The sequence below is a fragment of the Pelobates fuscus genome, chromosome 1 (genome assembly GCF_036172605.1).
Source record: "Pelobates fuscus isolate aPelFus1 chromosome 1, aPelFus1.pri, whole genome shotgun sequence".
NCBI classification, from domain to species: Eukaryota; Metazoa; Chordata; class Amphibia; order Anura; family Pelobatidae; genus Pelobates; species Pelobates fuscus.
The window spans coordinates 360,599,733-360,622,397 of NC_086317.1; the positions used below are offsets into that span (position 1 = coordinate 360,599,733).

Here is a 22,665-nt window from a genome sequence, read left to right on the forward strand (position 1 = left end):
TTTGATTAGTAAGCTACTTGCTATTGATTGCTGTTTAAATTAGCTATTGTTTGCAAATAAGCAGAGGCCTACCCAGGTGTTAAACATTCCTAGTGGGTGGTGATTTTAGAAACATAGAAACATAGAAACATAGAATGTGACGGCAGATAAGAACCATTCGGCCCATCTAGTCTGCCCAGTTTTCTAAATACTTTCATTAGTCCCTGGCCTTATCTTATAGTTAGGATAGCCTTATGCCTATCCCACGCATGCTTAAACTCCTTTACTGTGTTAACCTCTACCACTTCAGCTGGAAGGCTATTCCATGCATCCACTACCCTCTCAGTAAAGTAATACTTCCTGATATTATTTTTAAACCTTTGTCCCTCTAATTTAAGACTATGTCCTCTTGTTGTGGTAGTTTTTCTTCTTTTAAATATAGTCTCCTCCTTTACTGTGTTGATTCCCTTTATGTATTTGAATGTTTCTATCATATCCCCCCTGTCTCGTCTTTCCTCCATGCTATACATGTTAAGATCCTTTAACCTTTCCTGGTAAGTTTTATCCTGCAATCCATGAACCAGTTTAGTAGCCCTTCTTTGAACTCTCTCTAAGGTATCAATATCCTTCTGAAGATAGGGTCTCCAGTACTGTGTACAGTACTCCAAGTGAGGTCTCACCAGTGTTCTGTACAATGGCATGAGCACTTCCCTCTTTCTACTGCTAATACCTCTCCCTATACAACCAAGCATTCTGCTAGCATTTCCTGCTGCTCTATTACATTGTCTGCCTACCTTTAAGTCATCAGAAATAATCACCCCTAAATCCCTTTCCTCAGATGTTGAGGTTAGGACTCTATCAAATATTCTGTACTCTGCCCTTGGGTTTTTACGTCCAAGATGCATTATCTTGCACTTATCCACATTAAATGTCAGTTGCCACAACTCTGACCATTTTTCTAGTCTACCTAAATCATTTTCCATTTGGCTTATCCCTCCTGGAACATCAACCCTGTTACATATCTTAGTATCATCCGCAAAAAGACACACCTTACCATCAAGACCTTCTGCAATATCACTAATAAAAATATTAAAGAGAATGGGTCCAAGTACAGATCCCTGAGGTACCCCACTGGTGACAAGCCCAAGCTTCGAATATACTCCATTGACTACAACCCTCTGTTGCCTGTCACTCAGCCACTGCCTTACCCATTCAACAATATTGGAATCCAAACTCAAAGATTGTAGTTTGTTGATAAGCCTTCTATGTGCAACAGTGTCAAAAGCCTTACTGAAATCGAGGTAAGCAATGTCTACTGCACCACCCTGATCTATAATTTTAGTTACCCAATCAAAAAAATCAATAAGATTAGTTTGGCATGATCTCCCTGAAGTAAACCCATGTTGTCTCTGATCTTGAAATCCATGTGTTTTTAGATGTTCAACAATCCTATCCTTTAACATGGTTTCCATCACTTTCCCCACTACTGAAGATAGGCTTACTGGCCTATAGTTGCCCGACTCCTCCCTATTACCTTTCTTGTGAATGGGCACAACATTCGCTAACTTCCAATCTTCTGGGACTACTCCTGTTATCAATGATTGGTTAAATAAATCTGTTAATGGTTTTGCTAGTACACCACTAAGCTCTTTTAATAGCTTTGGGTGTATTCCATCAGGTCCCATTGACTTATTTGTCTTTACTTTTGACAGTTGAAATAGAACCTCTTCCTCTGTAAACTCACGTGTAATAAGGGTTGTTGTCATTAGCTTGGCTAATATAGCTTGGTTGCTTCATCTAAGTGTTGCTTCTAAGTGTGTGTGGTTGAAGATATTCTGAAGAGTGTTGCTTCTAAGTGTGTGTGGTTGGAGATATTCTGGAGAGTGTTGCTTCTAAGTGTGTGTGGTTGGAGATATTCTGGAGATAAACTGGAGGTAATCTGAGGTATTCAGGAGGATAAATTAAAAGTTAAGATTTGTTTGATTAAAATTATTCGCCTTATTGGAATGGCAGACTTAGTTCAGTAGTTGCTATGCATTTGTTTCACGTTCCACTTTTTGGAGGTTTGGTTGTTGTCTAATCTGTAGACAGTTCTCTATCTTGCGGCAGGAGATTGTATTTTTGAAGTCTGAGATTTGTAAATGATCTGGTAAACAAACTCAGACTGGAACTGCTGCAAAGCCACTGCCACAGAGACATAATAGGAATGGCAGATGGATCACTGTAGGATCTGGTAGACTTAGAGTTGTGGATAAAAGGCATATTGCACAGTCTGTTGCTCTACATAATTCATTTTCTGCACTTTCAGAGTGTAATGGTGTTATGGAGAGAGGCACTGATGCTAGTGGTGTTGTGGAGAGAGGCACTGAGGCTAGTGGTGTTGTGGAGAGAGGCACTGAGGCTAGTGGTGTTGTGGAGATAGGCATTTAGGCTAGTGGTGTTGTGGAGAGAGGAACTGAGGCTAGTGTTGTTGTGGAGAGAGGCACTGAGGCTAGTGGTGTTGTGCAGCGAGGCACTGAGGCTAGTGGTGTCTGGAGAGAGGCACTGAGGCAAGTGGTGTTGTGGAGAGAGGAACTGAGGCTAGTGTTGTTGTGGAGAGAGGCACTGAGGCTAGTGGTGTTGTGCAGAGAGGCACTGCGGCTAGTGGTGTTGTGGAGAGAGGAACTGAGGCTAGTGTTGTTGTGGAGAGAGGCACTGAGGCTAGTGGTGTTGTGGAGAGAGGAACTGAGGCTAGTGGTGTTGTGGAGAGAGGCACTGAGGCTAGTGGTGTTGTGGAGAGAGGCACTGAGGCTAGTGATGTTGTGGAGAGAGGCTTGGAGACTATGGTGAGGCCCAATAGAAAGCAGTTGTTGTTGGGGGATTCCATCATAAGAGGTGTGGAGATGGACAATGGTGGTCTTGTGAGGTGTCTTCCCGGAGCTAATGCTCACAGAGACAGGAGATGTATCTGTAATATTGTTAAGCGAGCAAAGCAGGAAGGGGAATTGGATGTACTTGTCCATCTAGGGACAAATGACTTGGCTTGCAATGAGATTTCAGAGGTTAAGGGAGTTTTTAGTGTTTTTGCCAATGATATACGGCAGGTTGCTTCCACACTGTCATTCTCTGAAGTTCTGCCTGTGCATAACACTCAGAACGACAGGTGGTTGCGTATTAGGGACTTTAACTTGTGGCTTGGTGAATGGTGTCGGGAGCAAGGATTTGGCTTTATTTCTCATGGTAGCTCTGTTTGGAATGGAAATAAACTGTACAAAAAGATGGTTTGCATCTTTCTCAAAAGGGAATAAATGTTCTCAGTGAGCAGTTCAGAGGTTTTGCTAGGATGTATTTAACTAGGAGGGGGGCAAAAGGGTGATAAAACATCAATCCAATTGTCCCCAAAAACAAGGACAGAAGGTGCCTGTAGGAAGTGTGTTAAAAAATGATAAGCTTAACCCCTTAAGGACCAAACTTCTGGAATAAAAGGGAATCATGACATGTCACACATGTCATGTGTCCTTAAGGGGTTAAAGTCATGTCTACAAATGCTCACAGTTTAGGGAATAAAATCCATGAACTTGTGGCAATAATGGCAACTGATAGTGTAGATTTAGTCGCTGTTACTGAGACATGGTATAATGAGAAAAATGACTGGGACATAGCAATACCAGGGTACTCTTTATATAGAAAAGACAGGGAAGGCAGGAAAGGGGGAGGGGTGTCCCTGTATGTGAAGGATAGCATAAAATCTAGCCTAATAAAAGTTAGTGAGGTGAACATAGAGTCCGTTTGGCTTACGTTAGAATTTGGTAATCACACAGTAATTCGTGTAGGTGTGATTTATAGGCCCCCAGGACAAATTGAAGAGTTAGATAATCTACTAGTTGAGAAAATAGCTAAAATGACAATGAAGGGGGAAGTTATCATCATGGGTGACTTTAATCTTCCTGATGTGAATTGGAAAACAAAAATAGCTGCTTGTGCCAGGAGCACACATATTCTAAACTCCCTACTGGGATTGTCTCTAAAACAAGTCGTTGAGGAGCCAACTCGTAAAGAGGCCATACTAGACTTAGTGTTAACAAATGGAGATTTGGTATCCGATATTACTGTAGGTGAAAGTTTAGGATCCAGTGATCATCAATCAGTGTGGTTTAATATAAGAACAGTGACTGAGTCACACCACACAAAAACAAAAGTTTTAGACTTTAGAAAAACAGACTTTTCTAAAATTAGAATATGTGTAAAGGAGTCATTATCAGACTGGAGCAATTTAAATGGCGTCCAAGAGAAATGGGATTATTTAAAAGTTGCACTACTGAAGGCAACAGAAAATTGCATTAGGCTTGTCAGTAAAAGCAAAAAATTCAAGAAACCACTGTGGTACTCCGCAGATGTGGCCAAAATAGTAAAAAACTAAAAGTTAGCATTTAGTAATTATAAAAAAACCAGAGTGAGGAAGACAGAATGATCTATAAGATTAGGCAGAAAGAGGCTAAGCAAGTTATAAGAGCTTCCAAATCACACACAGAAGAGAAAATAGCACAGTCAGTAAAAAAGGGGGACAATCTTTTTTGATACATAAATGAGAAAAGAAAAGTAAAACAATGATTAGTTAGATTAAAAACAAAAGAAGGAAGGTATGTAGAAGAGGATAAAGGTCTAGCTGACTGCCTCAATTAATATTTTTGTTCGGTATTTACAGATGAAAATGAAGGAGAGGCACCTCAGTTAAGAAAAAGGATAAATGAGTTATTTATTACACATGCGTTTACAGAGGAAGAGGTTCTATTTCAACTGTCAAAAGTAAAGACAAATAAGCCAATGGGACCTGATGGAATACACCCAAAGCTATTAAAAGAGCTTAGTGGTGTACTAACAAAACCATTAACAGATTTATTTAACCAATCATTGATAACAGGAGTAGTCCCAGAAGATTGGAAGTTGGCGAATGTTGTGCCCATTCACATGAAAGGTAATAGGGAGGAGTCTGGCAACTATAGGCCAGTAAGCCATACTTCAGTAGTGGGAAAAGTGGAAACCATGTTAAAGGATAGGATTGTTGAACATCTAATAACACATGGATTTCAAGATCAGAGACAACATGGGTTTACTTCAGGGAGATCATGCCAAACTAATCGTAATTTTTTTGATTGGGTAACTAAATATATAGATCAGGGTGGTGAAGTAGACATTGCTTACCTAGATTTCAGTAAGGCTTTTGACACTGTTGCACATAGAAGGCTTATCAATAAACTGCAATCTTTAAGTTTGGATTCCAATATTGTTGAATGGGTGAGGCAGTGGCTGAGTGACAGGCAACAGAGGGTTGTAGTCAATGGAGTATATTCGAAGCTTGGGCTTGTCACAAGTGGGGTACCTCAGGGATCGGTACTTGGACCCATTCTCTTTAATATTTTTATTAGTTATATTGCAGAAGGTCTTGATGGTAAGGTATGTATTTTTGCTGATGATACTAAGATATGCAACAGGGTTGATGTTCCAGGAGGGATAAGCCAAATGGCTAATGATTTAGGTAAACTAGAAAAATGGTCAGAGTTGCGGCAACTGACATTTAACGTGGATAAGTGCAAGGTAATGCATCTTGGACGTAAAAACCCAAGGGCAGAGTACAGAATATTTGATAGAGTCCTAACCTCAACATCTGAGGAAAGGAATTTAGGGGTGATTATTTCTGATGGCTTAAAGGTAGGCAGACAATGTAATAGAGCAGCAGGAAATGCTAGCAGAATGCTTGGTTGTATAGGGAGAGGTATTAGCAGTAGAAAGAGGGAAGTGCTCATGCTATTGTACAGAACACTGGTGAGACCTCACTTGGAGTATTGTACGCAGTACTGGAGACCGTATCTTCAGAAGGATATTGATACCTTAGAGAGAGTTCAGAGAAGGGCTACTAAACTGGTTCATGGATTGCAGGATAAAACTTACCAGGAAAGGTTAAAGGATCTTAACATGTATAGCTTGGAGGAAAAACGAGGCAGGGGGCATATGATAGAAACATTTAAATACATAAAGGGAATCAACACAGTAAAGGAGGAGACTATATTTAAAAGAAGAAAAACGACCACAACAAGAGGACATAGTCTTAAATTAGAGGGACAAAGGTTTAAAAATAATATCAGGAAGTATTAATTTACTGAGAGGGTAGTGGATGCATGGAATAGCCTTCCAGCTGAAGTGGTAGAGGTTAACACAGTAAAGGAGTTTAAGCATGCATGGGATAGGCATAAGGCTATCCTAACTATAAGATAAGGTCAGGGACTAATGAAAGTATTTAGAAAATTGGGCAGACTAGATGGGCCGAATGGTTCTTATCTGTTGTCACATTCTATGTTTCTATGTTTCTATGTTTCTTTCGACCCTCCTTCCATCCTTCCTCTTCTTCTTATCTTTTTTCCGCTTTTCTTTCTTTCTCTTCAACCTTTCTTCCTCTTCACTCTTCTCTTCACTCTTCACCCTCGTAAAATAAGATAGATCTTGAAATATCTTCATTTGTTTATATTCCTCTTCAGTTATGGGTGACTTGCTTGGATTATAGCTTCTTTAAACTGGAAAGATTGTAGATTTATTATAATATCTCTTGGCAGTATGTCAGAAAATGACTTTTGGTTCGAACAGACAATGAAATCTTTCCATATTAATATTGTATTTTGACAAATCTAACTTTAAAGCTATCCATAATTTATTCAGGAATTCAGGAATTCAGGAATTTTGCCTTGAGTGACTGACTCTGGTACATTTCGAATTTTGAGATTATTCCTTCTTGAGTGGTCCTCTAACTCTCCAAGTTTAGCCTCCATACTTTTTAGTTTTATAGTCAGCTGTTCATTTTGATCTTCTAGTAATCTTTCCTGAATTTCTAAAGATATAATTTTTTCTTCATTTATATGTAATCTTACAGATAAGTCTGTTAGTTGTTTTTTTAAATTTATTCTGTGTTTTTAGTTGCTTGGTTATTGCTTCGAGTTCAGCCTCTAAACAATTCTTCAAAAAGTCTGTCATTTTCAACCTGTCTGGGTAAGTTTTGTATAGATTCTTCTAATCTTGATGAAGATAGAGAAGTGGTCTCTTGTTTTTTATCTTTATGGGTTTTATTTACAGGGGAGAAGAAACTTGATGTTTCTATTTCTGCTTTCTGATCCATTTTCTTATCCTTTCTTGTAGGATTCTTTTCTGTTTATTTTGTAACCATTAACCTTCCTTCTCTTTCTCCCTTCTTCATCCTTCTTATTTCCCTCCCTTCTTCACCTTTTGTTTTTCTCCTTTCTCTTCTCCTTTCACCTTATTTCCTTTTTCTTAGTAATGGATATATGAGGGTGTGGGGGGTGATAATAATAGTATGAACCAAGGAAGAAACTAAATAAAAAAACAAAAAAAACAAAAAAAAAACAAAAAAAAAAAACAATGCACTGCTGTAATACGTTCACTTTAAGCACATCTATCAGACTTTTCTGTCAATTGCTTTAGATTTTGTACTGGTTCTGGATCAAAATTCAAACCTTTTTTTATGCGCATATATTTGACACGTCCTTTCAGTCTCTTACATTTTGTGCTGATTCTATATCTTAGATCTGTATCTTAGTTCGTATCTTTGTTTAGTGGATTTACCCCTATTTCTTTTTCTTTCCTTTTTTATCTTTATTGTTTATCAGACACTTATTGTTGTCATTAAGTGTAGATTTATTTTACTATTACCTTCCTTCTTCCCTTCACTTCTCTTCGTAATTAAGGTGTGTATATTCACATAAATCTTTAACTCACATCACCTTTGTCTCAGTACCTTTTTGTGCAAATCTCACCCAGACTGAAGTTTTAGTTCTTCTCTTTTTAATCCTTCTTTTTTTCTTTGGGTCTGCTTACTGTTCCAGCCTCCACTTATTCTGGTTACACACCACTGATTGAGTTGAACTGCAATTGGTATTTTCCTCGGCATCTCATATGATGTCTCAGCTTGTCTACTGTTTGTTCGCGGTCATCCCTCCATCGAAGCTCCACCTCCCCCGCTCCCGGATGCATGCGTTCACCCGCCTACTTCATCACGTACCTCAACGTGTGTGCATTGTTAAAGTCTAACTTGTCCCAATAATAATTTAATCTCAAATTCTGCTTATATTTCTAATCAAAATCAAAAGTAGGGCCATCAATTTTGTGGAATTCACACCATTGAATAAAACATGTAAACATATAGCATGCTATCATTTTTTATGTGACATTACTTTTTTCTTTAAAGTTATAGTAAAGTGCTAGTAAATAATTAGGCAATCCTTGTAACTAAAGAGGACATGAAAATCGAAACTTTGCTAAATTTCCTCTTTTCTCTGATCTGTCTATTCTGACTTAAAAGTACAAAGGAAAGAGCTTAAAATAGTGATCGTCAGGGATAGGTTGGGGATACTTAGCTGCAAAAAAAAGGGTGTGAATTTCTAAATTTAATTTTATTTTATACACCTAATACATATAAATTACTTAAAGAAGGATTATAGAATTTTCACTCGTAGCACAATCAAATAACTAACTAAAATGTAGCTGTTGGTTGCGCTAAATGTTTTTAAAAACATTTTCATCACATTTCTTATTAGTCCATTCCAGACAAAGTACATCAATTAGTTAGCTCTTGCAGTGCCCTGTAGAAAAGTAGAAACATAGAATGTGACGGCAGATAAGAACCATTCGGCCCATCTAGTCTGCCCAATTTTCTAAATACTTTCATTAGTCCCTGGCCTTATCTTATAGTTAGGATAGCCTTATGCCTATCCCACACATGCTTAAAGTCCCTCACTGTGTTAACCTCTACCACTTCAGCTGGAGACGTATACACAGTGCATTAAGCATTGCTGTAGAAAATGTCAAGAGTGTAAGCAGAATTATGACATTTCTCTGTTGGATACCCAATAACATATCCCTTAACAGAAGAAGATATATTTATATTTTTACTTTCCTCTGCTGCTCTATTTGTCCTAGTAAATGTTGAAATACGGTTTACTGGGGTGAATGAACAAGTATTTGTCACTTCTCTTGAAATTACCATTCCTCTTTAAATAAAGCGGATAAGAAAAAGCAATATTAAAATTCCTGACATTGACATTTCTACTTTAATTAATTGTCCAAATTTCCTTCTATTCTGATTACAAATGCTGCTTGATTACTAAATAGGTATATGTGCCATAATGAATGATAACTTTAGGCTTGATAAAGGGAATTGTTACATTGATAAAGGGACAAGGGTCCCGAAACATTTCTATTTTGGCATGGTCTTCTAATAAATATAGGTTTCACCAGTGAGCTTGATTAACTAAGCTGCACAGTGTACCTTTTCTTTTTATCATCTTGATTTTTTTGCTAATCCAGCCATAGCAGTCTATATACTTATGTTGCGCTAGGTAAAAGTTTTGATATTTCTTTTGCTACATTTGTGTGTGCACACTCCTTCATATTCCCACTGGTGCTTGATGTAACTTGAGTCTGATTACTAAAAATAAAATATAAAATGTGCCATTATTCATGCCTATAGTTCTGCATTACTGTTATGGAATAGAATAAACCTAATAAGTGGTGACTGTTCACTAACACAAATAGCAGATGGCAGACAGTGACAACATAAACATTATCTTCATTAATTAAATAATAAAAAATAGATATTTGCATTTTTTAGTAGCTATAAAAATAGATTTTGTTGTGTACTATACATGATCTCAAGAAAGTCAGTCTCTCTCTCTCTCTCTCTCTCTCTCTCTCTCTCTCTCTATCTCTATATATATATATATATTACAGTAACCCTAGCAACCATTGTTCCTGTCTTTCCTTAATCTATTTTACATTTACATTTCCCACATCTAAATTTTTTTTTTTTTCTGTAAAGATTTATAATTGTCCTTTTACTATAACAAAGAAATCGGCTGGTTAGAAGAGTGGTAATGCCACTGCTATATACCTCACCTGTAAGTGACCCTGGGCAATATACCTTGTTTGAACAGTGTCTTCATCACCTCTAAATGTCCTTATGAAATCATGACATCATGTTAATATATCATATATATTTTTAAAATTGAAAAGGAAGCACTGGATGATGGCAGGAAAGGGCATTCAAAGTAAAACTACTTATTATTAATAAATAAATAATAAGCTAAACATGCTTAATTAAAAATAACATCTAGCCTAACTGTAACTTACCCTACATATTGCACCAAACACTGATTAGACAGAGAGTTGTGTTGACTCAAAACCAACTTAAATCAAAACAATCAAGTTGTATATAATTTCCAAAGCCCCTTCAAATTACACCTTTGGTATTTTGGCTTTAAATCTGTAAGTTAATGTACAAGTTACCTCTATCCACTTCTTAATGTGTAATGAATAATTTAATTTTAATCTACACCCGAATGAATCAATATGTCTGAGATGTATTATTATTATTATTATTGCCATTCATATAGCACAAACAGATTCCGTAGCGCTTTACAATATTGTAAGGGGGGGGGGTGGGGGGGGGGGGAGAGATTTAAGGACAATTACAAGAAAATGTACAGGAACGATAGGTTGAAGAGGACCCTGCTCAAAGGAGCTTACAGTCTATTGGAGGTGGGGTATAAAACACAATAGAACAGGAATCTCTCTTAATCATGATAAATCCCTTAATGATTTTTTTTTTCTAAAATATTAGATCTTGTTTTGTGTTGATTGTCATTTTATTTATTTATATGTTGAATTTGTCTCTACTATCATTGCTCTTCTGAATCTTATGTATACATATTTATATAAAAAAATATAATGTGTTCTTGATGGTTTTATTTTTAAAGCCTTTTTAATCTATTTAGTTCATCAAGTTAACTTTTATTGTTCTATAAATAGTTTGTGATTTATTTGTAAAGTATCAATCCTTATGTGATCATAATTTTCCAATTTTATTATGCTTTTATCTGCCAGTATTTAATGATTATGTATACAATTAATACCTATACAAAAATTAACAGCAGATGTTTAATTAACTCTAGTGAAGCAAATCAAACCTTAAAGGAGTTTAAGATCCTGTTACACCAGCATTAATGTAGATTTATTTTGATAGAACTCCACCAATTCTGTAATAAAACATAAACTAGTTAATCTGTTCCTATATTACTGAGTTAAATGATAATAAACCAATTCTTGTTATAAATCAGATTTTTACAGCCGATACCAGATAATAAATTAAGGCCCAAAACAATAGCTCATTTGTATCTTCTTATTGCTTGATATAGATTATTATAAGTAAATTATCAAGCATACACTTCTAATAAGATCATTTTTTTCTTAGTAATGATTGGTTAATTATAAATTTATTGTTATGACATTACACTTTCTTTGAGTGATTAAAAACATTATTATATAAATTGCATTTATACTAATAAGATGTACCAAGAAATTTATTCTAAAATAAATCCTACAGTGCTTTGGTGATTGTTTGGAATTGTTTTTGAAAAAAAAAAAAAAAATAACACCATTAATGCAGATAGCTATCAATAGTGGGTTTAATGGAACATATGAAATTCAATGCAATATTTTAAATTAAAAAGTAAACAAAACCAAAATCTTCTATACTTTCTCATGATAATAACGTTTCTTGGGATAAAGATGCAGTAAGTCACAGATATTTCCTCCCAGGTGAATTTTAAATTCTTAGACGTGGAAAATGTTTTTAACAGTTTCCACAAAATAGTCTTTGCTAGCTTAGGGGTAAGTGTCTTATTAATAATTTGTCTCAGGGCACTTGGAATAAGACACTTTTATGACCTACCACATTGTATTTCTTAAGCCTCCGCATTTTCTCAGTGTACATGGCACAGCCTGGAGGGCTTTCATGTTTCAAATCACAAATCCCCAATATGATCCTATATCTCTATCAAGAATAGGATCTGTATCTAAAACTATGACAGATATCAATGATTTGCAGTTTATACCTAAGTTTTTAGCTACACAAATAGCCACTAGCTTACTTTGTTCCCAACTAACTTCAAGCATTAAAGGGATGTTATACTCGAGAAAAATATATTGGACTTAAATCATTTGTAAAATTGTTATTTATATTTACAAACATTATTGTTGATGCAATATTATGATTTACACAAATTATCTACCAGATTAACGTATCTGATATTATTTGTGTTAGGAGACACACAAACACACATTGTAACAGTTGTTGTCAACGTTCGGCACTCCAGATGTTGTGGACTACATAATGCTCTGTTGTGGATTTGGATGAATTAGTTTGCGCAATTCAAAATGTATCACAATAACTACTGTGTTAAACTTTTAAGATAACCAAGAAGGCTGCCGACAATATGCTTCAAAGAGCATCAAGATGGCTACCAGTCATGTGTCCTGGTGTAACTTAGTTACACTAACAGTATACATCAACAAGTTACACTAACAATAGAGTTAATGGAAACCCACATATATTTGCAAGCATTCAAAACCAACCGTTTTATTTTGTACAGCTATAAATTTAGATTATTTGCCAAGTAATTTAATCTAAACACAAATATAAAAGCAATAACAAAAATATACAATGTTATACTTAACGTCCCAGGAGCTTAGATGAAATGGAAATCAAGATGTCTGCTTCTCTGGATAGATCAAACTTCATGTCCCAGGATAAAAAAAATATGGGCCTAGAGCGCACACTTACAGCCTTAAAAAAAATTAGTAAGGCTGCCTGTTTACCTGTACTACATCGCTGCTATCCCCTACAAACTCCAAAAAACAACTGTCAAACTTCCACAAAACAGCTTCACATTAACCATAGTAACATGTCCCACCTTCCAGCCTATTTTCAACCCATCAACCTACCTCCTGACTCTAAACTGGTGACACTGGTTTGTTAATTAACCTTTTTAGTGCTTAAAAATTGCATTTATGCATGGAATATCTGTTAAATGGTGAACTTATAACCTTGAGCATTATGGGCGAAAAAGCACAAATATTGTGGTAAAATAGTAGTCATATTCCATATCATGCTCTTAAAGGCACAATGCTGGCAATGCATCAGAGAGATTTAGTCTACAAGATCTAGAGTGCTGAAGGTTGCATACTCTTGCTTAATAGCTTGATGATGGTGCATGTGCTTGACTAAACTATTGCCATGATTCTTTTTATTGAAGAAGAAAAAAAAGGAAGCTTTTTGTTGTGAAATTAGATTAGAAAGTGTCATATTTTCTTCTTAAATTGTTTAGGATACTCATTTTTTAGGATATTCGGGCATTTAAAGAAGTATCACTTTCCTACACTGTCCTTCACTTAAATTAGATGGTTACAAAAATATCAAAATTCTAATGTTTCAATTAAAGAAAAAATGAACAAAAAAGGAAATGTTAATAGCATATACATGTGTCCACATTTGTAAAGGTGAGCATACCCTAATGTGCAAACCAAGGGCAAACAGTTTCAAACAGAACATACAGCACTATTTTCCAGGCCAGTCTTAACACACAAAGGCAAGATAAATAGCCTGCAAGCAGACAAATAATACATTGGAATAAGCTGAGGTCAAGGGTTTTGAAACAGGCCAAGGTCATGAAGTACAGAAGTCTCAATAAACAATAAACAGAACTGAGAAACCAGAATAACAAATAATCAGAATCAAACACACTCCTGGGTATTAAAGACATGACGGGGCACTGAACAGATTGTGGAGTGGTCTTAAATAGCCCAGAAACATTGTTATTGTGATGCATCATAATTGTGATGCTAGAACATGTGCGTCCAATGTCGGCAAAATGACACTAACAGCTGCTGCTCCAAAGGAAGACATGTCAAAATGTAAGAGTGAAGCAGTCCATGTTAGAAAGCATGCTAGAATGATGCAAAGCACCAATATGTGTTCTACGGAGGTGCCCAGATGGAGCAGAAACTGTTTTATATAACAAGTAAAATAATTAAAAGCTCTCTATGGACATAAGCAGGACAAATGATCTATGATGGTAATTTTTTAAACTATTATCATAAAGTTATTACTCTTGCAGTATTGGGATAATATAATACATACATGGATTTAGCATATCTGTAAAGGCTGACTACTCATGCCATTTTCTAAAATAAATGAAGAATTATCTGTCAGAACTGGCATGATATCCAATAGTCCAAAATATAAGTAATATAACAGTGAGAAATTGTATTTGTAACAAGAAAACAATATAGCGGTTCTTTTTTTTAGATAGTCTTATTCAAACTCAAGGCATAGGTGACTTATACTTTCTAAACTAAGACAATTATATTATGTTTAAAATTATTAGATTACAAGTAAAAGTATTTATAAAGTGTCAACAAACTCTGCAGCCAAACTAGGTGGACTATAAAACAAGTATTTGATGCACGACGGGTTGGATGTACATAAACAGAAGGCGCTGAGGCCCTGCTGAAACAAGCTTTTATTTTAGAGGGAGTGGATAAAATTACAGAATAGGTAAGGGTAAGATGTATTTCATAGATGGGAATAGTAGGTTGCTAGAAGGGTTAACAATTTTTTTTGGATGACAGTTGGAAGAGATCGCAAGGTGAGTTACTAACGTTTGTGATGGCAAAGCTGTTAATGCCCTCCAGAATAAGTGAGTTTTCAATTGTTTCTTTTAATGAATGGAGACTTGCTGAAAGTCTACTGGAACAGTGAATGGAGTTTCAAAGGAATAGTGCATCCCTAAAGAAGTATGGGATGTGAGACCACATATTTCCTGCAGTTTACATGTGCAGAATTTAGCTTTGAAATGATGCACACGCAGATTATAACCCCCAAACTGCTGTATGTGTAACCCTACTGGCATTGTAATAAGAATGCAGAGTTCTGGGATGGCTAATGTCAATGATGCACTTATCTCTATGTACAGCATTGCATTCATTGACTGGGAAAGTTCAGCTAATGCTGCCAATTACCCAATGGAATAAGCTTCCAGCTTCTGGAACTCCCTAGAATCTGGAAGACATCACTGTACACTAGAGGACCCACAGAGCCTGGCAGGTACTCAGGTAAGTGGGCAAACCATTGCAAGATGGTGTGCCCCATTACTGGGAAATGGAGCCAGGCTGTAGTGGTTATGATTCTTGAAGTAAGCCTTTAATGAGAATTTGATGGATGATATATCACTACATTTACTCATCTCCGTCCAGAGGATTAGATTATTTTAGTTTAAGAAGCTGGATAGTAGGTCAGAAATGTATACTGATAGATTTGGATTATCCATATGTACTCAGTCCTTTCTTTGTATATGCAAATTAAAATTAAGAACTATTATAAAAAAAACATGTGACTGTTATAAGGTTTTTCAGTTATAGCAAAGGTTGAAGGTTACAGAAAGTCAAGTCAATTAATGATGGTAATGATGATGAATGATGATGGTGTGTAATTCAAAGGTGTGTAATTAACCTAGTATGTTCAATCTGGATACTGCAATAAATGTGTGCATTTATATAAGGTGTTCACACTAACTCTTCAAGTAGTCCACATATGTATATGTTTTATGGTGCTGATTTGGATTCAACATAATTTTATTACAATGCTTCTTAATTAATTTCTCTAAATGATTAACATGGAATCATTAGTTAGCATTGCTTGTACATATCAAATCAGGGAAGGTGTTTGTGCTGTTTCTTTTGCTCATGCCCGAACACTCTATATTAGGACTATTGCTTAATTGTAAGGGTAAGAAGAAAAGGATGCATGTCATAACATGCACATGATATTCACGCAAAACAGGATTGGACAATAATTCCATATCAAATAACGTGTCAAAATAGATGATGTTTTTTCTTCAGCATAAATGTCCCTGCTTCACTTTCTCATCCATTTATTAAAACTCAGACATTAATCTTCAAAGTTATTTTCTCCATTTTAATTATGTGGTTTATTCATTAACACCTAATTACATTTAATTAAATTCATACACTTAGTTCCTATTTCCCCTGTGTGGTTATGTGGAGGCTAGTACAGTAGGCTACTATAATAACAATTGTATTGATGCCATGTTAAACATGCTCCATGAAAAGCCATACAAGCCCAGAGAAAGGCATAAGCCCAAGTTGCCAACCCAATGTATAATACTAACCCTTTCGTTCTAAAATGTATTAAAAAAGTGGCTATATAATGTATAATAAAAACAAACTATAGAAAAAAGGGGATAACATACTTATCTGTCTACTGACAAATAAAGCAATTATAAACTGGCCAAACTATATTAACATACAAACAAAACTAACTGCAAAAATTGATGTACTTATATTTGTTCATATGATTAATTGAGCAATAAAATGTTTTAGTGTTCAGGCCTATGGAGATATTAAATAATATCCCTTGTACAGCACTTTCTTAATGTGCTAAATATTTAATAATCTTTGATATGACAATATTGTAAAACACGAATTACAAATGGTAACATTTCCTTATGAGACGTTGTGTTAAAGGGGGTTAGTGCATAGAATATATTTATTGAAAACAGATTTTCACAAACTGAAAAAGCATGTAATTAGACAAAACAAAAAGAAAAAAGTAAACCCTCATTATATTTTAGTAGGTTCTATGTATTGAAATAAAGCAAAAATAGTAAAGCCTTTTTTTTAATGGCACAATTAAAATACTTCATTTGTGTGAGTATTTTCCAACTGTAATTGCAAAAGTCATGCATGCATGTAGAGATTATCTGTCCGTCTGTCTGTCTGTCTGCCTGCCTATTTACACAATTCAAGAGAAAATATCACAAATAAGTGAACATGACTGCATTTTCTGCATTTTTGAATGTGATTTTAACCTTCAAACAAAAAAAAAGTTTGAGGCTAATATAAGTTGAAATGGCTTACTGGCATACAATATACAATATACAATATACGGGTTTCCTTTGTATATATATAAATATCCCATGGCGACATAAGGGACAGGGGGGTTAATTTACAATTCAAATAAGTCCTGTGCCACAACTCCCAATTAAAAGGACCACTGTGTCCTAATGAAATAATACGCTTACTTTCACCATTTCAAATTGGATTATGCAACGCAGGTTGTTGGGTTCCACAGTTACCAAGAATGTGAATAAAAAAAATATGGATTTGCTTCCCTGAAAATGTCTATCTTTGATGGATGTACTTGGAGTATTGTGCTAATTTTTTTTTCTCATGCTTTATTAGCATGACAAAAAATAGCTTCCAGTGTCTCCTATTGCATCCTGACTATGTTCATCACTTCAAGTGTAATTTGAAGTGATGAACATATACACTATATATATATATATATATTTCCTGGCCATATCCACCGCAGCACAACAATGGGTAGCTCCTCCCTATCCCTAACCAGACAGGAACCCAATTAAAACAGAAGGTATAAGTAACCCCTGCTACTCTCCCACCCTCAGTCGTTTTGTTCCTGTCCTATCCTAGGATTCTATCTATCCTATCCTAGTCATTCTAAGACTAGAGAATTTAGTTTTACTTACCTGAGGGTTGTTACCTTCTGCCTCAAGGGAGTTCAGCCCCTCTCCCTTGGGAAGCCCTGAAGATACCCCTTTAATGACCGAGGATTTTACTTGCTGTGACCCTAGGGGTAGCAAGATCATGCCATCACCATAATTCCTGCAGTGAGCCAAGGGGTAACAGGCTGGGTATTTACATTTTTTTAGTACATTTGAGTTGGTCAATTTGATAATGTGTCAGTTTTTCATTTCCAATGTTTTTATGAGGTGTGTGTTGTCAATTTGCATTAATATTACGGAAGTCTTGTGTATTTCTTCCCTCCCTTGGTTATTGCTTTGGTATTACTCATTTTTGTGCTGCCATGGATATGGCCAGGAAAAAGGAAAATGTGTTCCTACTTACCGTAATTTTCTTTTCCATAGCAGAAATATCCCGCCCTGGGATATTGCTGGAAACAAGACTGAGGGTGGGAGGGGAACGAGGGTTACTTATACCTTCTGTTTAATTAGGTTCCTGTCTGGTTAGGGAAAGGGAGGAGCTACCCATTGTTGTGCTGCCATGGCCTATGACCAGGAAAAGAAAATTACAGTAAGTAGGAATACATTTTTCTTTATGTACCTCCCTATGATTTTTGCGAAATCATGTTTTTTTTTAATTGTTTAGTATGTGGGTTTGTTTATCATGTGTCCAGATTATGAAAATGTTTGTACTACATAACAAAGTGTTTGCATTACATAGCAAGTTTTGTTTGTGGCCCTCCATCACCTCTACTTTTTGGTCAGACATGTTGCATACTTTTTGTTTCACAATCGTTGATTTTGTCCAGTAGAAAAAATGAGAACAGTGCTCTTTTCTTGGGACTGGGAAGAACATTGGTGCAATAGTCTTCTGTTTGTCTACAAAACAGAGATAAAATAATCCAAGTAAGACAGCTTCAAACCATGTTTAGACTTGGAGTTTGCAGGGCAAATGTTTTGGGTACTTAGCGCTGTATATAAAATAGATTTGAGAGCCCATTTTCTTCACTCAGCTTTTTATCTGTGGTTTTATAGAGTTCTACAGTTTTGTGAACATGATGCTCTCATATTTTCTTTTTGGTGTAGACCTTGCTCTTAAGTTGCTGGTTCTCACTCACTCAAAATAGATCAGTCACTACTAAGGTAAATATATGGGTGTGTGTTATTGGAGGGCTTATGTCTATCATATGGTTATTTTTGATAGTGTGACAGTAAAATTAGTGTGGGTTCATATTCAGAAATCAGGAGAAAGAGAGAGAAATCATTTTGCACTGACAAAAAAGCAGAAAATAAAACAAAGTATTAGACACACTGGTTAAATTATTGGTTCAGTTGTGGCTCTTTTAGGGCTGTACCACCCAGATATATGTATATTCTGTTTCTGCTCATTTCTTTTTTTAAATACTCATTCCGTGCACAATAAATTCACATCATATTCAGGGGTCTGTGATTTTAATAAGTGCATTGTGATTTTTTTTCTGCTAATTATTTTTTTTTTCCACAACTGTAATCTAGTTACCAAATTTATATTATCTTAAAACATTTAGACAATTACCTTATTGGAAAAGGACAAACGCTATTCATTTCACTTATTGAGTTTCTGTGGAGTAAACATGGACGAATGAATAAAGTTAGTTTCCTATGTGATGATACATGTAAAGTCATATATTCAAGGCATGTACTATAGTATCTAATATATTCTATTGCAATGGTTGTTTATATCTGATTTCCAAAAACTTATAATAAAGAAATAAATTACATTGTTTATGCCCATTGCTTTGCAATGTACTAGTCATATGTTTAAACCAATTAAATAAATATCTTTGTATTCATTTATTTTATTTTGATTGCTATTTTAATATTTTATATGAGTCCAATAGATAAAAAGGTGGGTATTTCAGAGGGACGGGGATTCAAATTCTGTGGGTGGAGTCTGATACCCCACCATCTTAAAACAGTACCAGTCTGATATTAAGAAAATGCAATTTCAGATATGGAGATTATGGTGGATTAAGTTTGCTAGCTTTAATAAAGATTGTAGTAGAAAGTTTAACAATGTGGGTATATATTTGCATATTTATGGTACGATATCCCTTATGCAATTCCACGTAAAGACACACACACACAATTCCTGGCATCTTGTTTCTTATTATTTTGCTTGATTTCTCATATTAATTTCCAGACAGATTGACCTTCATGTGCAACGTGAAATGTTGTTTTCATTCTGTCATTGAATGCAAATCCTCTTGTTAATATTCTTTAGAGCTCCAATGCTATCAATTCTCTTATTTTTTCTCATTATCTCCAGTACATTGTCCTATGCAAAGAAGAAATTAGCTCCTAATGAGTTTTGTGCTAGTTTTGTGTTAGTTGTTGGTCAAGCATTTCTGTGTAGTTGTGGAGAAGTAAGAATGTGTACTCCGTTTGAATTGAATTTGTATTTCCAAATATTCACACTTAAGTGAATAACCCTGTGTCTCTACGTTTAGCATTTACATATTTTAAAATAATGGAATATGAAATGAACACATTTTATTATCTAATATGATATTTTGGGAATTAATGCTTTTTTAAAAGAAAAAAAAAGTTAGTATGAGTTATGGATGTCAATAGTATATTTTGATGATGACTACATACACCTTTAAAAGCATTTAGTTTCAGGCTCAAATATAGAATTGTGTCAGCATTTGAGTTACAGAACATCAGTAATATAAAGGGTTCTAAATTTACAAAAAAAATCATTACATTGCTGACAGTTCTGTTGATGGGTGACTATATTTTCCCATTTGAAGCAGCTTGGTAAAAATCAGATTGAAGAGAGATTGTGACTATTTTAAAAGGATTACAAATGTGATGAAAAGTGGTAATGTCTGTAGGTTGCATTTGCTTCAGCTTCATCCTTATCTTCTTGAAGGGAAATAAAGACTATTAAAGAATGTATCAACTTTCTGAATAACTACATATCATATACTGTATCATAAGCCTTGCCAATCTGAACATTTCCTTGACTAAACAAATATATGATGTATATACCCTGTATGTTTAATTTATATCTTTATTTAAATGTTACATATCAAAAAGTAAAGTACACAGACAACATAGCACTTTAGTATAGACATATATAAACATGATTTGACATCCTCATTTGCTTATTGAGAACCTACAGCTTTCACATAATAGGCAGATCTTATTTTATTTTTATTCTTTTAATGTACATAGAAGCAATTAAACCTACATAGACCCAATGCAATTTAGGGAAAGTATTGATTCTTGCACTGATTATGTAGATTAACAGTTCTGTGTTTGGTACTTACTGGGAATTATTATGAAGTATTGCTATCAAGGTAGTAACTATTTGAATGCTTCAAAATGATATACTTCATATAGTTCTCAAGAATATATTCACATGAAAATGTAATAAACTCATTTTAGCCTTCAGTGTATATTTGTAAAGCAGGTGAAAACCTCAGTTTGAGAAACTTGTGTTGGAATTAATTATATGATTATACAAGGATGACAATTGATGTGGTATAAATGCTACTAGTTACTGGGGACAAGTAAATATCATAGGCAGATATAGGTGAGGTAATATAACAAATCCACTATGCCTTGAATAGAGAACAGACGCACTTATGCATTTTGGTAACTAAATAAAATACATCAATGTGTTTCATTTATTTTCCATTTAATTTACAAGTGCTTGCCTTCTAAAGATTTGTCAGCTTGGCATTCAGTCCTAAGGTCATGTGATTCCCTGATCACTGTCAGTGAGAGCACATGTTCACAGGAAATTAGATGTATGATGGTGACTCATGGCAGGAAACCCCTGAAAGATAGAGAATCTAATTTCTCTTCAACATTAAGTGCTGTACCTATATCACAGCTTGAAGCTGTTGCAATGCCCTCCTATACTTCTATATTTATGGATTAGAATTTTCAAACGGCTTATGAACAGTTGTCAGAAAGACAGGCTCCTAACCAGCATAGAGAATACCCCTCCCATTAGGACATTTGGTAACTCCAGGGAAATCCAATTGTAGAGAATATGTAAACAGTGTTACAATGATATAAGGAATGGTGGCCTTTTCTTCTGTATCATATGGTGTTTGCACTCATGCACACCATCTTTCACATAATTATATGGATATTGAAGCAGGAAATATCTCCACCATATCATCATTTCTACTCTGGCAACAAATTGTTTTATCTCTCATGACCATATTTGGGTTGGCTTCCGTTGGAAAATATGATAAACTATTAATCTCTTTTTTGTAGTCTTGAATAAAACAATTGAATAAGGAAAAAATCCCATCCAAATATATCAGAGAGTAAAATTAGTCAATGACATCTTAAATTAAACAATAGTTACAGAGAGATTAAATAGTGTAATAGCACCAGTTATAAACAACTGTTTGCAGAGACACAATGACAAGGGACCACTTTAAATCTGAACTTTATCAATGAGCAGAGGCTATATGGTACTTAGAGCAACCCTTTAAATGTAAAGGGATCTGGGCATTAAAGGAACATTCCTTTTTAAAATTAAGGAATATGGGGCTTTATCAGCGGTGCACGAGAAAAGCAAAGGACACACTACTACTAACATTTTTATTTAGTCTATGTGTCAAGGCTTAACATTAATCTTAAAAACATTAAAGCTAAAAAAAACATTGTGACTAGATAGTGTATTGTTTGGAATAAAAAATCATATTATTTTAATCAGCCAAAAAGCTTAGAAAGCAATATTTTTTTAAGCATGCCTAATTTTGACACATTTGTAATCTAGCTGTATTTACTTAATGCTTTTCAATAAAAGCAACGGGTACCTTGGCAACCCTATACAGAAAATATCTTAAAAGCTGGATGCTGCAAAAAAAAAAAAAAATCATATAAATATTTTATTTATATAATGTTTATGCCAATTGCAACAAGGCAACAATCTTTATCTGATAAGTAATTATGTTTTGGAATCGTATAATATTCCAAAATATATCTGTCGAGCAATTTGTCGCACTGTTTTCAATTAGGTCCCTTTACATATGACATTGTTTTCTTGTTTTAATTTGCTGTTTTATCCCTGTGCATGCATGAAACATAAAATGAGTGGGACTTTATTTGTAATGAATCAAAATTAACCAACTTGCTTTCATTTTGTTAATGATTTAAAACGGTCGAGTCTAACTGACATTGGTTAAAAGATACACTCTCCAAGCAGCAATTGCTATTTGTATCTTCTGTTCTGAATTCA

General features: G+C 35.0%; 1 protein-coding gene across 2 annotated transcripts in view; it reads left to right on the top strand.

Moving 5' to 3' along the window:
- PCDH9 (protocadherin 9) overlaps nucleotides 1-22,665 on the top strand; it is a 2,224,845-nt gene that overhangs the window by 1,439,588 nt on the left and 762,592 nt on the right. The window lies entirely within an intron of this gene.